The sequence below is a fragment of the Amphiura filiformis genome, chromosome 4, assembly GCF_039555335.1.
Source record: "Amphiura filiformis chromosome 4, Afil_fr2py, whole genome shotgun sequence".
NCBI classification, from domain to species: Eukaryota; Metazoa; Echinodermata; class Ophiuroidea; order Amphilepidida; family Amphiuridae; genus Amphiura; species Amphiura filiformis.
The window spans coordinates 56,518,051-56,535,338 of record NC_092631.1 but is presented as its reverse complement, the minus strand read 5'-3'; positions in this window follow the sequence as shown (position 1 = coordinate 56,535,338).

Here is a 17,288-nt window from a genome sequence, read left to right as displayed (position 1 = left end):
CGCTGCTTTTAGGCAGCTTACTGAACAAAAATCTGTCAATGGAGTCTTCACACTAGTCATGAATAGGATACACCAAGGATACACCAAGGATACACCCTATTTTCCTTATCTCTGGTATAATTTGCAAAACTTTCAAATATACATATATTATGACATGCATTAGTGAACCGATTGTACAGTAGCTGAATGTAACTTGTTTAACAATGTTAACACTCACATTTCTCAAATTTCAAAATGTCACAACTTATGACAGTATTTAGCAGCATGTAGACTCGATATCCTGAATTGGCCAAACAACTGTAGTGTGAATACTTTGTAGATTATACATGTACTTATTACAATTATTGCAGTCCCAACACCATATGCACCATACTATGCTCAAGTGTTTTCATCAACATACTTACACTTTCATAACATATATTGGCAAAAATGGCAATTTTACAATGGTCCAGTCAAAACATTGGTCTACTCCAGTTGAAATCCATACACCCCCTATGGAAGACATGACCTTAATCTCCCACACAGGGAACCCCATTTGAAATTCACAATCCCTGGGTGGGAGATTAAGGTCATGTCTTCCATAGGGGGTAAGGATTTCAACTGGAATAGCCCAAAGTCCATGGGTGAGTGTGAGATAGTTTGTTGCAAAATGGTCCAGTCAAAACAAAATTATGTGTGTGGACGAATGTAAACATGCATGATATATGTAGGCAACTTTTCCTTTCGGCACACAACCTGGGATACCTCTATAACAAGCACGTCCCAGTTATCAAGACCCTTGATCCAGCCAATAAGCCTTTTCAATGTATGACATACACAAATAGAGTTCAAATTGGGTAAAACTCTGCAAATTCAAGACTTTACCCACTTTGTGCAGAGCCATTCTATTGTGCCTGCCAGTGCTAAAAAGGCTAATTGCCCTAGCCTTGGAAGTCTATCAATGCATGCTGGCCTACTAGTCAATTTTGCTTTATGCCTTTTGTATTTCCACACACAGCATGCTCTGAGACAAAACTCACAACAACACTATTAAATCATTTAACTATTTTAAATATCAACAGACTTAAAGTCACACATTTTGTCAAGTCAAAAATGTCTTTTTATGATACCACCCCTAGACTGCTTGGAATACAAAAAGATTAACTGTACAGGGTTGCCCCGACCTCAACGTCTAGCTCCCTGGAAGTCAAATGGTGCATCCCTAACCATGCACCAATCGGCCCATGTAGTTGACCTTTTTCTGCACCAAGCAGTTGACATGCATGTACATTGAGCATGCTCTGAAACAAATCACAACAAAAAGTATTAAACCTTATTATTGATGAATTGAATAAAATAAATAAACTTGCAAAACATAGTTGTCTACACTTTGCTTATTAGGCCCTTGATACACGATTCCCTGTTTCCCGTCACTTTTTTTCAGCCCAGAATGAGGCAACTTTTTCATCATTCATCATTTGTTATTATTTAAATGCTCCAGGCATTCTAAGGGCTTGTACGCAAACAAGACACTTCAAGCTAGCAAAATGAATAGGGGATCACCGAAGACTGAACTATTTATTCCCTGATATGATTTTGCGGCCTGTTTTCAAATGATATTGCAGCCTGTTTCACTTCAAAGAACACTAAAATATTCAGAAAAAATATTCTTAAGTACAATTTTAACAAATCATTATTTTTTTCAGATTCTTCGTTCACAGACGGGGGTGAAATTTCATAGCGGGTGACGGGAAACAGGAAATTGAGTGAGTTTCAAGGGCCTTAATAATACTACACATTGCATACTCTGAAATAAACAAACAATTTAAGTATAAAAACTTGCAAGCTGCATTTTGTCAAAAATATGCACTTCATTTCTCCATAAACTTTATATAAGGAATGTCATAAGTGCATTTCTTATTTCCCCCTCTGATGTAATGATTTGTTCTAAGTTGGCTGCATATTATATAGTATATCATGTTACATTATGTACAACAGTGTTTAATACTAAATAATGTTAACGTTTTGCCAAATCTACACACCTAAACACTTCTCAAGCTTTTAATAGTTTTTAATTGATTTTAATTTTTACCTTTCCTTGTTGAGTAATGCCTTAAAATAAAATGCCACCAATTCCTACAAAATAAATTTTCAAAGAGTTAACGTAGTTCTTTTAGTACAATTCTGAAAAAAAAAATCTTGGAATTGTACTAAAGTAAAAGAACTATGTTAACAGTTGAATATAAACATTCCAAATGAACTAGTTGCAAAAAATCTTTAAACAGATTGCAAGAACTGAAGCATGACTGAAGCAACTCTCCAATCATGAGGATGGTCATGACCTTGACCTACAGCAGCTGAAGAGAGTATCCCATCATGCATTGCAGTGTATCCGCTTGCTCCATAGCAAATGTATACAAAATATGAGCAAGAGGCGCTCAGATATTGAGAGCTATGGATAGTTTCACAATACTGTAGGGGTCGTATTTTTTTCAAACAAAAATCTAAGCACCCCTGATTTAAGCAAGTAATTACAAGTTGAAGTGAGGAAGTTTGTGTACATTTTCTATAGCATGTGCAGTTCTATTATGGTACCGCAAAGCATAATACTCCCTTCAGCTGCTGTGGCCTTGACCACAGAAATGTCCAAACGCTTTTTAATAAAAATGGATCATCCCTATTAACTAGTCCCAGTACTTGACCTCTGTTAATTCTTATCTGATGTATATTGCATACCTACATGTACATGTATAGTTATTGAGAGTACACAAAACCACTTTATAATTATGTATGGTCATGTTTTTTAAACTGGGACCCTAAAAAAGGTGGTGCTGTCACATTTTGCTAAATCATTTTGTCTTCTTATTCCTATATTTTTGCTAAAATTCATCATGAACAAATGGTTTTGGTCTTATTTTGAAGATAAATTATTAATCTAATGAATTAATAACAAATATAATTAAACAAATGTATTAATTAATTACAACAGCTTAATTAAGTTAATTAGTCAGGGGTGGTGCCGGAAGTGGAGGAGCGGAAGCGGAGGAGCTCTGTGTAATTCAATGGGAAGTTGGTGTCCATTAATAAAAATTTATGCACTTTGTTGCCTAGTAGAAGTGAAAATGCATTTGCATAATGTTAATCTTATTTTTTAACTTTCTATAACTATAATTGCCTAGTTAATCTTAATAAACTTAGTAATTACGGATTTAATAAGCTTTTAATTAATGCAGTGGAATGTGGGTCATGCAATAGAATGGGCTTTAAATTTTGCATGCATATGAAATAAATTTCAATATTGTTTTATATTTGAAATATAAAATAAATCTTCTCAAAGGAGATTATTACAGTCAAAGGATTTAATCTGATGACATATTGATCTCTGGTTATTGTTAAAAGTTTATTGATGTAGGCTATTTGTACATGTATATGCCTACATGTACATGTACCTTTGTTACTAATTATTCACTGTATATTGATTTTTGGAACACCCTATATAGGAATTGGATATTTAAATTTGATATTATAGCATTTCTTTAAACTATATTGAATATATTTTCCAAATTTAATGGCACTTAGTGAAATTTTACATAAATTAACAAATTTAAAATACAACTTTTTTCACACCCTGTATAACACAATGGGCTTAACAAATATAGTGCAAACTATATATTTAATGAAAGGACTAACTGTGTACATTGCAAATATCAAGTTCATTTTCCAATTTAATATACTATGTAGAAATATTGAAGTGGTAAAGAAATTTAAATTTTTCGGTATTTTTCAATGGAATCACCCTGTATATTTTTTGGTACACCCTGTATATCCACTCAAACTTTACAGATTTGCAATCATGACAATATATGCTTTCTAAAATGTATACTTTTACTAGTTTGGGTGAAAAGTTTTTGAAATATAATCAGAAATACAAAAAAGGAGTTCATTTTTGACAAATTGCAAGATGTGACACAATTGGGTCCCACCTCAAAAAACATGACCGTATACAGGTTGTCTTTGAAAGAACTGTACAATCAGTAAGTTTGATTTTCACACATTTTGTCAAGTCCAAAATTTCCGACAGTGTTACAGTTCTTTCAGTGACACCCTGTATGTACATTCCACACCACAACTTTGGTACAGATTTACCATCGAGGAATAACTTATTATTGAATAATTTGAAATAATTTCTCGTCAACACAACCCAAGCAGTGAACAGTTGTATCAATTTAGTACTGTCTAATTAATCCAGCCTCTTTTATTGAATTTATTTTAAGGTGGCAGTAGCCAGTTCACCATTTATATTGCTATAAACTTTGGCATATAATTCTAGTAAAAATTCACATAAGTAACAGAGACTTTACAGAGAGCTCATCATGGACGAGGAAAAACATGCAACAGTTTGTTTGTTTCTTTGTAACATTAAATAACACATGTTCAAAGTATACTAGAATCATTCCCAAATTGCATGACAGCTATTTGTTAATATTCATTTGTAGGTAGTTTTTCAGAGGCTTTCATTTGCAGTCACCACCAATGCGAAAATAAAAAATCTTTTTTTAACAGTTTAGGCGTGTTGATGGTTACAGCAAATTACAATGTCTCATCAAATACATTGTACATCCTTCAATTCATTCCTTCAACAATGAAGCATACATGTACACAAGCTTTAAGCATACATTCTGATTTAGACAGAGAAAATAATATGGTATACATAGATCTGTTCACAAGATATGAAAGGAAAAAAACAATCCAATATGACTCTCAACTAGACAATTTAACATCAGTCTTTATTAACTTTGACTTTGGTCCATTACCATAAACAAGGTAAAATTAATTCTATAATAGAGTGTAGCATCTGTATACTATACAGAGTATCCTATGTAATTGCATACCAGTACTGAACATAAGGCAACCTTGTATTATACCACCTGTATATAATCACAGAGTTCAGCTATAGACTGTTGCAACAATTCCGTACTTACCTGGCACGGTGGTATAATACAAGACTGCTGAAAATAATTTCAGTTAACATTGATCAGTTAAGGGATTGGATAGCAATGTTTGCAAAATATTTTTGGTCGGACATGAGAGCACATCAGACACATCAAATTGCATTCTGAATTTAAGGAATATCCTAGTACAGTGGAAACTCGTTAATACGAGATCGCTTAATGCGAGAAACCGCTTACTACGAACAGAAACATGTGGTCCCAATTTTCCCCTATTATTTACTGTACAAAATAAACTGTTTAATACGAGGTAAATAACACGAAATCCGCATAATACGAGCACTTACTGTCAGTCAAAGTTTTTGTTTTCTATTGTTTTTATGACGGATAAAACAAGCTAATTTCCCAAGGTAAATTTATGATGTAAATCATGTAAGAAGTTGACAAAATACTCGCTCAAAAACTCAAAGCATGACTTCAGGTGCAACCGCACTCTTGTATGCGTACAAATCAGGCCCGGGCAAAAGGACCTTCGAGTACACTCGCTACAAAAATCACAGACAGCACTTTAGCGGCAAATGAGGATTCCCTTTCCTATTTTTAGATGTTATAAAATCAAGTCATGACGAAATTTGCCATATAAGGTCAATTATTGCTGACGTCATATCAGACTAGCCAATCGCAAACTCGGAAGTCCGCCCTTGGATCGAAAGTGGGAAACCCTTCAAGGCATGTTTACTAGCTGCTGAAAGTACATGTAGGGGAAATCCCGATATCGCCTCTTACCGAAAATCAAAAACGGATATTAGCCTATCATGCCGATTGAGGGAATTTCGAACTGTGACATTGCTCGTAGGCTGCAAATCTAGTATAAAATAATGAAAACAGCTATGCAAGCTTATGCAGACCCGACCAGTGACGTTTTGCCCGGGAGTTTTGCTTGTACAGCCAACTTCCGACACAATTTTGGCACCTGACTTTTAAAACGAACTCCGTTTAATACGAGCTAAACATGCCAACCCCGGCGATCTCGTATTAACGAGTTTCCACTGTATATCAAATAATTTAGATTTTTTGAAATTTGTGATATAATACAAATTTTATGGCAAATTATTAAAAATTGATATGTGCAAACATTGCTATCCAATTCCTGAAGAAATTAGTACCATTTCCTATCCTTAAAAAAAAAAGTTTAGCTTGTCATATTGTGCGTTATACATCCTTGCTCCTATTTGACATGCAAAACAAATTGGTAAATGTGTTTCATAAAATTCACTGCAAGTTTATTAAAGGAAGCCTCCGGCAATCACAACATTATGCCTAAAATATGTCAAGCATGAATCACATGATTTTATTTAAAACAAACTCATATTGACAAAAAAATAAAAACAGCTGTCTATCAACACGCAATATTCAAATTTCCCGACTGCCGACTGTCTAGGGCAATGATGTCATGGTTGTCTGTGCTCAATTGTCATCAGTCTTCATTGTATCACTGGCATGGCATTGCCCCAGACAATGTCGCAGCCCAGGAATTTTGGATATCATGTGCTGAGACATGGATATGTTTTTATTTCTTTTTATGATCAATATGAGTATGTTTTAAATGTGATTCGTGCTTGATAATGATTTTTCTGACATATAACGCATAATGTTGTGACTGCCAGAGACTTCCTTCAAACATTAGACCAATATACAGTTGGTAATTACCCCAGTAATAATTACACTATGCACATAATACTTGTAATTGAAACTGCTTTTTCATTAATTAGTACAAAATAGACATCTGCATATCAATGTCAATAACCATAACTAATTAGACCATAATGACCACTATCCATGGCTTGGTCATGCATTAATTCATTTCAGGGTCTTTTGGCAGTCCATTGAAATGAAATGAACCTTGCCATTCAATATTCATGTTCAGAAATATGGTCTAGTCAACTGGTACACCAAGGTTACATTTCCCCTTGAATACATGTAGATCAACAATCTACACCTGATAAGGCTAGGGACATAGAGATCCATCGATTCCAAACTACACTACATGACTGCTCAGTGCCAGAAGTGGGTAAGTGCAATAGCTGCTCTATGAACATGCATTTTACACAAGGTATAATTGTACTCATCTACATATGGCAGCTATGGCACTTACCCACTTCTGGCACTGAGCAGTTAATGTATTCCCCACACATGCCATTTTTTTGCATTTCTAGAAAATTTACTTAGACTGATGTGCGAGGGCACGGTGGCGCAGCGGTTCAAGCTCTACCTCACAATCGGAGGATTCTGAGTTCGAGCCCCAGCGGTGCCATCATGTTGTGCACTTGGGCAAAGCGCTTTATCTCACTTGCCTCTCTCTACTGCCCCAAAGGTATGACCATGCCTTGGTCATTCTATGGCAGCTGACATATTCTACGTCTAACGACAGCGGAATAAATGTAAAGCGCTTTGATATACATGAAAGGCGCTGCATAAATGACAAAATTTTTAGTAACACTGAATCATGAAATGTTCACAACTTCACATGCATGAAAATTTTGCTGGTGTGTGGTTGATTTACAAAATTTCTTGTATGGAAATATATTTCTTCCTATAGCCCTTCAAAGAAATGGACAAACTTGCGAACAATTTCACATCGTAGAAACATGTGTTCTCTTCAAAATGCAACATTTTTAATGCCTTGAAAGTCATGCTTTACAGTAAAGCTTGACACTGCATTTTTCAGGTCATGAGAAACAAATCGTAAATCTTTATACCAGGGCATGAGGAATTCTGTGAAAATCACAATCTCAATGATGGGATGTAACCGGTCACTTTTCTTCATTTTTTGTCGGTATTTCTAAAAGAAAATGGCTTCTTCATTTATGAACCATTTTAAAGCAGTTTTGTTCCTGGTGGATCTCTGGAAGTCCCTTTCTTGCAAAGATCATTAATTACTCAAATAATAGGCCAAAACACCTTTACTCATAGGGTAATAACCTTGCCAGGTTATTTTTACTACCCTTATCACCAAAAGAAATGATAACTCTGTCACCCATACCCAGATAAACTGATAAACTATCCACAAACAATGTCAAAAAGTAAACAAAGTACAATGCCAGTCCAAAATAACTGTCAAATACATATATAAGAAAAATATCTTAGTACAAGTCAACAATGAATAAAAAGTACAATGAAAATTAATTTCAAGTGCAAATATATCTTTTCTTGCATAATTATTTACAAGTATATACAACATTCTGAATAATAATATAATATTAATAAAGCGTTTTTGTTAATATGTTATTTGCTCTAATCAATAGAGACCATAAGAAACTCTACGGGACACTTGTCAGGGTAAACCACACAAGTAATAGTCCCAAACAAAAATGTTTAGTAGACTCATAACCGGTGCGATCTCACCTTTCCGATGTTGATTAAGTTACTTCTTGCATCGATCCCGAGATGCGGAAAAACCAATAGTCATTTTGTCCCACATAAATGAATAAATAACAAAAACCCCGATCCCCGGTGGACTCACCCAAAAGGTGACGTCACACCATATGATCGCCCTTATCCGACTTGGGATCCCCTACTCGGACCAAACTTGTAGGGGGTGGCGGGTCGGGATAATAATCAACATCGGAAAGGTAAGATCGCACCGGTTATGAGTCTACCAAACATTTTTGTTTGGGACTAGACTCAGTACACGGTCGATCTTACCGTTCGATGTTGATTAAGATACTTCTTGCATCAACATCTGAAAGATCGATCTAGCAAGTAACCGACGGATGGAGGTACAAGATTGGTCAGCATCTGATCAGGGATCGGGGGCGGGTAACAATGGTTTTCGCGAGGTCAGAAAATATTTTCCCCCAACGGTCGGGAAACAAAAAAGACCACGCGATCCCAGACATAAACCTCCTTACTTAATAAGTTTGGTGGTTAAGAATAGCGACACTGGTTCTTACCATGCTGAGTATTCTGTATAGTCTGAAAACCTGGTACCCGTACACCACCGTATTATGATCGCCGAACAATGTCCGGTAAACCTCCCCGCCCGTCTCTGATTACTAACGTAAGCGGAAGTATCGTAGAGAAGGGCGAAGGTGGCTTCCGGGACACCGCCTGCTAGATCTCCTCAAGGGACAACCGAGCGGTATACCCAAGATGATGAGATAGCTCGTGTCGCGTGGGTCGTGGGACGCGAAACCTTCGCGATCCCCCGGACCCCACCAACACCTGGACCAGCCATTGCGACAGCGGCTGGACCGAAAGGCTCTGTAAGGGTGATGAATGCGGTCGTGAGTCCCTCGCAAGGCTTGTGTTCGGAAGAAATAGTGCTGCAGCGCCTTATCGGACACCCCAGCCTATCTTTGGCTTCAGCCGAACCTTGCCCAACCCTGGGGATTGGAGAGGGACGAATGTCGGTATGCACGCGCCCGTTCAGTGAGTCACGAGAACAGAGCGCCGAAACAGTGTCGCTCCAGTGTTTGTGAACACGGAAGCTAACCTCGAGACCGTGTGCAACTCAGCACCGCCGTCCGAAGCCAACGCCAAACCGGAAAGCCATCTTGAGAGTTACGTATTTAAGCGCCGCTTTTGGACGGAAGGTCAAAAGGGTGACCCTTAAGGTAATCTAAGACTGTGTTGGGATCCCTTAGGAGGATCACTTTCCTTTTGGTAGACACTCGTTGAACATACCGTCGAGGCGTAGACTAATAAGGTAACCATCGGCTATGATAGTCGACCGCCTCGAAACCTCGGTGAATGGAGAGGACAGCTGACTTATAGCTGGCCCCAGTGGCCCGCTGAAGTCTTGCTTGGAACTTTTCTGTCAGAAACTCCGGAACTAGCAGCACAGAGGCTCTGAAGCGGGAGAGCTATTTGTCTCATTGCACCAAGCGTAGTATGGAGCCAGACTCTGGCTATACGCACGGAGGGTAGACTTCCGTCTAGCCCGGCGATGAGAAAAACAGCTTCTGATGAAAAGTATCCCTCCGCTGCGTGTGCCCTGGTAAGGGCCATGCAGCTAACTGCAGGTGCTCTAGTGATAGACTGGGTACCTCCGCTCCGGGCATCCGGAGTAGATCTGGTACCTCGGGGAGTGCCAGCGGCCTTGCCGCTAGCAGAATGACAATGCAGTCTTCCCACCCGATCTTGGCCACCACCCTCATGAGTAGTGAGATCGGAGGTACTGCATAAGCTGTCATCCCTCCCCAGTCTATGGACAGAGCGTCCACGGTGAATGCTTGGGGGTCCGCGACCCTTGAGCAGTACACCGGCAGTGGATGATTGCGATGAGATGCGAACAGATCTTTCGAGGGTGGTACATCCCTTGAAGATCGTCTGAGCGACCTGCGAGCAAGGGACCATTCTGCTGGTCCCGACACCCTTCCTCGTGACAGATTGTGCGCGAGGATGATGGTGACGCCCGCGATGTGTATCGCTCTCATCGTAATCTGCCTGAACTTGCACCACCCTATCAGGTGTCGTGCATGCAGGCTCAATCGTGGTGGCCCGGAGTCCCCTTGTCTGTTGGGGTAGGCTACCACGGTTGTGCTATCCGTCAGGACAACGGTATGTGATTCCACGATCACCTCCTCGTAAGCGAGGAGGTTGATGTGAAACTCTGTCTCTATGGCCCCATAGGCCCGAGACGGAGTCTCCGTGGATGTGGACCCCCAGCCCCGTTTTGGCGCTATGGTTGTCACTACGTGACATACCGGGGTGCAGGAAACCTGACACCCTGGGTCAAATTGGGCTGATGGGTCCACCACCAGAGTTCTCTCTCGCGCGATCTCCGACAACGGAACCGCGAGGGATATTGGTGACGACTGGGCCTGCAAGCAGGCTAGAAGGTGTAGTTGGGTAAGCCCTAACGTAGAAAGCGGCAGTACAGCACGAGGTCTACCATACTGGCCATTAGGCCTACCACCTTCATCCATGCCACAGCGGGTTTTGCCCGAGACTCGGCCAAGAGTCAGGCACACCGCACCATGTTAAATCACCCGCTCGGGTGGGAGCACGCGAACCCCTCCGTGAGGGTGATCCGGGCCCCTACAAATAGTGGTGTCTGCGTCGGGACCACGCTGGACTTTTTGAGCTGATCAAAAATCCAGGGTCCCGCACCCACGGACTATCAACCCCATGAGACCCGTAGTCTTCAGTGGAGTGCGTCCGTATATGAGCCAAACGTCCAGGTAGCAACTGATGTTGACACCCCTGTGCTTCAGGTACGCTGCCACCGCTCTGACCAAGAGTGTTAAACACCCTGGGAGAGATGGACAGGCGGATGGCGGTATCAAAACTGGTAATTTTGATCCTGTACCTAGAAGCGCAGATGCCTCCGATCTTGAGAGGCGATTGGCATATGCAGATAGGCGTCCGAGAGATCTAGCGATGCTGTTCCCATGCCCCTGATGGGGCAGGCTAGCACCGAGGCGAGAGTCCCCATTCTGAACCTTTTGGGCCTGAAGAACGTGTTCAACAGCCTGCGGTTCCGGATGGGGCTCCCGTCGCCGGTCTTCCTTGGAGCCAATGGCTCCAAGATCACCCGTGAGAACGGGGGTAGACCGGGACAATCGCCCGCCGTGAGAAGCTGTGTGATCCCTGTCAGTAGTGCCCGACGCTGGGGGCCGTCTGGACGGTACTACTGTGGACCTCTGAAATGTGCAGGCGAATGTGGGGAGACTGGGTTGCCAGTCTGTAACCCCCACTCACCACTGACCATACCCAGGCGCTCAGAGAGATGGTTTCCCACCTCTGGGTGAAAGCCATAAGCGGTCGTCCACTGGGAGAGCCCCCTGTGCAACAACCGCTGAGCCCCCCAGGAATGCTCTGCCTAGCTTCCCTTGGAAGAGCGCTTGCTCTGCTTCGGGGCTTGCCAGCTGATCCTGTGCTACCCTTGCGCCTCCCAGAAATGGGTGCTGCAGAGGTAGTGGGCTCGGGTACTGTTGGTGGTGCACGGCCTGCTGAAGTCGGAGCTCCTACCCATGGTAAGGGCAGTTTCCGACCTCTTCAGAGTGCTCCGTTAGTAGCTTATTTGCACGGTCCTCCACCGTGGCGCAGAAGCATCCAAAGAGAAAAGGACCCTGCCTTTCCATCGCGTTGAGCGATTGGAGTGGCAGGCCCCTCCCCGGCGCTGAGTGGACACCCTATGGGCTAGGCCCATGGAGCTCTCGTTGAGGCTAGCTGTTAGCACCGCTAATAGGCTCACCTCGCGGAAGAGCTCAGATGTTGTCTGAGCGTGATACGCTTGACGACCATCTGGGTCCCTCTCGGATCCCCTCAGGTGGGGCCCGTGGGGCTCCCGCGTTACACGCAGAGGAGGCGTGCAAGCACGCGCGGCGTCATAGCTCTACTGGGCGCGACAGCCCTACGATATCTACCCGTGAGGTTTGCCGGGAATGAGAGTGCAGGCGTCCCCAGTGAGGAAGCAGCAGCTGAGCATCCTACTGAAAGGATCCCTGGTCCTCCTCCATGGACTCCCCTTAGGGGGTGTCCGGAGGAAGATCAGTGCTGTTGCTCCCCTCGCGGGGCAGCGGGGAAGGAGACTGTAGTGATGTCACTACCGGACTCAGCTTCCGACTCCTTTCCCTCGCCCACAGTATCCGTATCATGCTCCGATGATGGCGGTAACTGAGGACGGGCATCTGAAAGCGGGTAAGAAGGCATAACCACTGTGTGGCTCGCCGACTACCTGCCAGCAGAAGAGGGAGTACTCCCGCAAGACCCTGAGGTATCCGCCATGGCACCACTGGGTCCGCATGCTCTCGCAGCCGTCGTCCTAAGCGCTAGCAGCACGGGCCTACCCTGATCAAGATCTGGGTTAGCTCCATGCCGGCTGGCCTGGTCAACAGCTGATGTTGGTACTGCGTGGCCATCGCTAGGCGACACTTGCCACGGTGCTAGGCCGTGGAAGAAACACCCTGCGGCGGGTACCACGGGGCATACCCAGCCGGCAGCTGACCCTGCAAGGATCCGCCACCAGGGTAACCCCATGGTACTGCAGTACCAGCACCGCCTCCCCCTTGTTGCCACAGAGACTGTGGCGACTAAGGCGAGTGCTGCGGTACCGGTGCGGTATCAGCGTGGGTACCCGTGAGGGTTCCCAACTGTGGACCGCTGTACCCTCGCCACACTGCGTTCCCTGTTTGGGGATCAAGCTGTGTGCTGGCGTGGTACCGGCGCTGTACTAGCGTAGGTGCCCGTGAGGGCTCCGGCTGTGTACCACTGTACCCATGCCTCACTGCGTTCCCCGCAAGGGAGATCAAGCCCGTGTGTATGGGTACCCGCTATACCGGCTGTCCCTTGGCTAGAGGGAGCTTGCCTAGTACCACGGGTAGCTGAGCGTGCATGCCCCCGATCAATCACCTCGCCACCTGAATAGGCAGCGTCAATCAATGGAGCTATGCCCTGTTGATTTGACAGTGATCGATCAAGAGAGGGTAATTGACCCATTGACGGTAATGGATCACCCACGCTCCGCTGGCTCTCGAGGACATAAGTGGGTTGTTGATCAGCTAGGCTGTTCAAGCTACTTACTGTACCCTCTAGAGCTTCGCCCAAGGTCGCTGTGTGTGGCGGACCACTCACGGCAGCTATGGGCGGGTGCATAGCGGCTACCACTGAAGTCAAGCCGTAGCTCGTCTTTGTAGCTGCCACCGAATGCACCTGGGTCGCTGTCCGTGAGAGACTGCGAGCCCAACCCCTGAATAATCGCCAGCCAGTCCCTGTGGACAGCCAGCAGCTATTCTAGGGCCCAGGGTATCACTCGGCGGTCCCGCCATGGGCGCTGCCGTGTGACAACCCCAGTTGGTTCTGCTAAGACTACACCCACAGCGTTAGCAGCGGTATCGTCTCTGCTGAACCCATGCATGCTAGGGTTCAACCCAGGCAAGCCGGGTACCCTTGCATGCTGCCCGTCGCTAGCTACTACTGTGGCTGTTTGAGCCTGTAGATATGCCTGCAACAGGCGGGTGTCCTCCTGCTAAAAACCCGTGAGGATTTTCGCTAGAGGACTGGTATCCTCCTGCTACAAACCCGCTAGGGTTTTCGCTGGTGGTTACCGCTCTGCTGCCTGCTACTTTGCTCCGACGTATAGTCAGTGCTTTCGCTGGCTGCTGAGCCTTTGGACGCGCTTAGCAGTCCCGAAGGAACCGCCTGCTTGTCCGGGGACCGGAGCCCCTTAAGCAGACCTGCCATGACCCATAGGGGCTGTCACAGCAGAATCTACCGTGATCGACTGGTATCCTCCTGCTGCAAAACCCGCTAGGGTTTTCGCTGGTGGTTACCGCTCTGCTGCCTGCTACTTTGCTCCGACGTATAGTCAGTGCTTTCGCTGGCTGCTGAGCCTTTGGACGCGCTAGCAGTCCCGAAGAACCGCCTGCTTGTCCGGGGACCGGAGCCCCTTAAGCAGACCTGCCATGACCCATAGGGGCTGTCACAGCAGAATCCACCGTGTCGACCTTACCAGTGCCCTTGGTAGATTTCTTCCGTCTTATGGCGATGGACGGAGCCTATCCAAATCGTCAAGCTGGAACTCGGAGAGTCCTAAGCAAAAGAAAGACATCTAGAAGATCGTGAGCACTCCTGTGGGTGAAACAGAGCGGGTGTGGGTCCCGCTCCGTCACCAGGAAGGGCAAGCCCGACAGGGCCGAGGTGAGCGAGGAGAAAGGGAGGGGGCACTACCCCCCCCAACACGCGACTCAAGCCCAGTAAGCAAACCTGAGCACGGAGGCTGGTCGCTAACGTTAGTGGTAAAGTAAGGACTGGCTAACTTTATTACTAAAATGTCAGACGGGTCCCTACCAATCCCCACCGTATGAATATCTGATTAACTCGTCTATTATTGGACGGTAATGAAGACATAACGATAGAGTAATCACCCTAACATAGCAACAATAACCTACCGTACATGAAATACAATGTGTATGTACAAACATCTATTGTAACTTACAGGCTGCAATGGTTGTTTACGTGGGAAACAAAATGAATGGCGTCAACGAGCGGCCATTTTGAATTGCTCGTGTGTCCCGTATACAAACGGAGGCACGATATGTAGCTAAGTTTTGGATCGTTTTTTGTCACTTTTTCGTCAGAAAATGCCGTCAAAACTATCCTCAGCCGAACAATACCGGTTTGGTTTTACCTAAGGTGTGAAACTACAACCGTATATCTCGCCTTTGGTCGAGAAATTGATACACAGTGCTATGAACAATCGATAGGCACGTCTGTGTCAGTCGGAGACCAAGGAGGATAAGGCGATCATATGGTGTGGCGTCACCTTTTGGGTGAGTCCACGGGGATCGGGGTTTTTGTTATTTATTCATTTATGTGGGACAAAATGACTATTGGTTTTTCCGCATCTCGGGATCGATGCAAGAAGTATCTTAATCAACATCGGAAGCGGTAAGATCGACCGGTGTACTGAGTCTATTCTAATTTTCTGTACGGCAAAAAACCAAAAATGCAAAATAAAATATGCAACAATTTTGATTCTAATGTATTTTTTTTAAATTATAGTCAATAAATTTTAAGCTAAGCTATATCAACCAGTTTGGATCAATTCTTTGACATTTTAAAATACAAACTTGCAAACCTAATTTAGACTAATATTTGCGGAAAAATAGCTTACAACTGACAGATCTTAGATCTATAGAGACTTTGAGTTCAAGTGAGTGAGCCAATCTTATAAATTGCACACAAAATATATAAATTGTTATATATAAAGTTGAAATCTGAATGATACACTGCCTAGTAATTATATCAAATGGGGAATAATACTCTAATACTTCACACTTAAATAATCATCATATTGGACTATTTCAGTTGATATCACAGAATTAAAACCAGAGAACCAGGACTCGATCGCCATCTTGATACAGGCATGGAGCAAAAATTGGGGGTATTCGGTTTCCCTCGGAATGCACTCGAGGCATTCGTTGTCATGCAAGCGCGACATGGATGATGGACGCATTTGAGAGACGCACTTGATGCGACCAGCACGCGAGTACGAAGTCGCTTCAGATGAGACGCAGAATTGTTTTCGTTCGTCTCCGCACACTGTCAGCAAGGACCCGAATACCCCCAATTTTCTCCCCATAGCTGACTGCGCGATTGTATGTGGCGGTATAGAGAGTCCCGGTTGATATACATACACCCCCTATGGAATATATGACCTCAATCTTCCACACAGGGAATGTAAATTTCAAATGGGGTTACCTGAATGGGTGACTCCATTTACAATTCACACTCCCTATGTGGGAGATTAAGGGTGTGTTTTTCATAGTGGATTTCAACTGGATGGATTTCAACTGAAATAGTCCATGCCCATTCATAAGGCCATCTTAATTAAATCCTGTGTCTCAAAGCTTGTGAGAAATTGAAAACCTAATAACCGTATTTTTTTTTTTTTTTTTTTTTATGTGTCGGTACAGGATTTCGGACAAGCATTTTGTGCAAAAATATATCCAATGTTGAAATAGCAGACAAAAAAGTCACTGCTACAAACTAGCATTATTCTCTTTCATTATTTTTGTATCCAAAGTTTGCGAAAAAACGAAAACTTGAAATCAAATACTGAATTTTGAGTTTTATTTTTGCCTTTTGTTTAAAAAAAATAAAAGAGATAAAAAAAATGAATTTCTTAATTTTCAAAGAGGACTACGCGCACAATTTATTAACGCGCGCGGCAGCTTTGAGACACAGGATTTAATTAAGATGGCCTAATATGTTTTTGTAATCTATATGCAAGGGAAAAAGTTGTACTGTGATCAACTCATCATTTTGTCATCTTGCCTAATACCAAGTTCATTTCTGTGCATATTTGGGCTATTCCAGTTGAAATCCATACACCACCTATGGAAGACATGACCTTAATCTTCCACACAGGAAGTGTAGATTTCAAATGGAGTCGCCCATTTAGGTAACCCCCATTTGAAATTTACACTCCTGTGTAGGAGATCAAGGTTGTGTCTTCCACTGAGGAATGTACAAAATGTATGGATTTAAACTGGAATAGCCCATGGTCCAGTTGGCAGGTTCACACTCCCAGTTTTTGGTTGAATTATCTTGACCCACCTCCCTGTGTAAGAGTTCCTAATTAAGAACATAGGCTTTCCACTGACATTAAACAAAATGTTTGATGATGGAGAAAAAGCTGGGATGCTGTGGGGAGAGGTTGATGATCAGACATCCTCCTTTCATCTTAATTTTCCTTACTAGCAATAGCATACATGTAGTATATTTCATCACTGCTTTTCTCATCTGGAACATAACTGTGATATCTCATCCACATACCACCTCATCATTACCATGTCTTTTGATGAGTACTGTAAAAAGCTTGTCACTCATATATATGCACAGCTGTTAGAA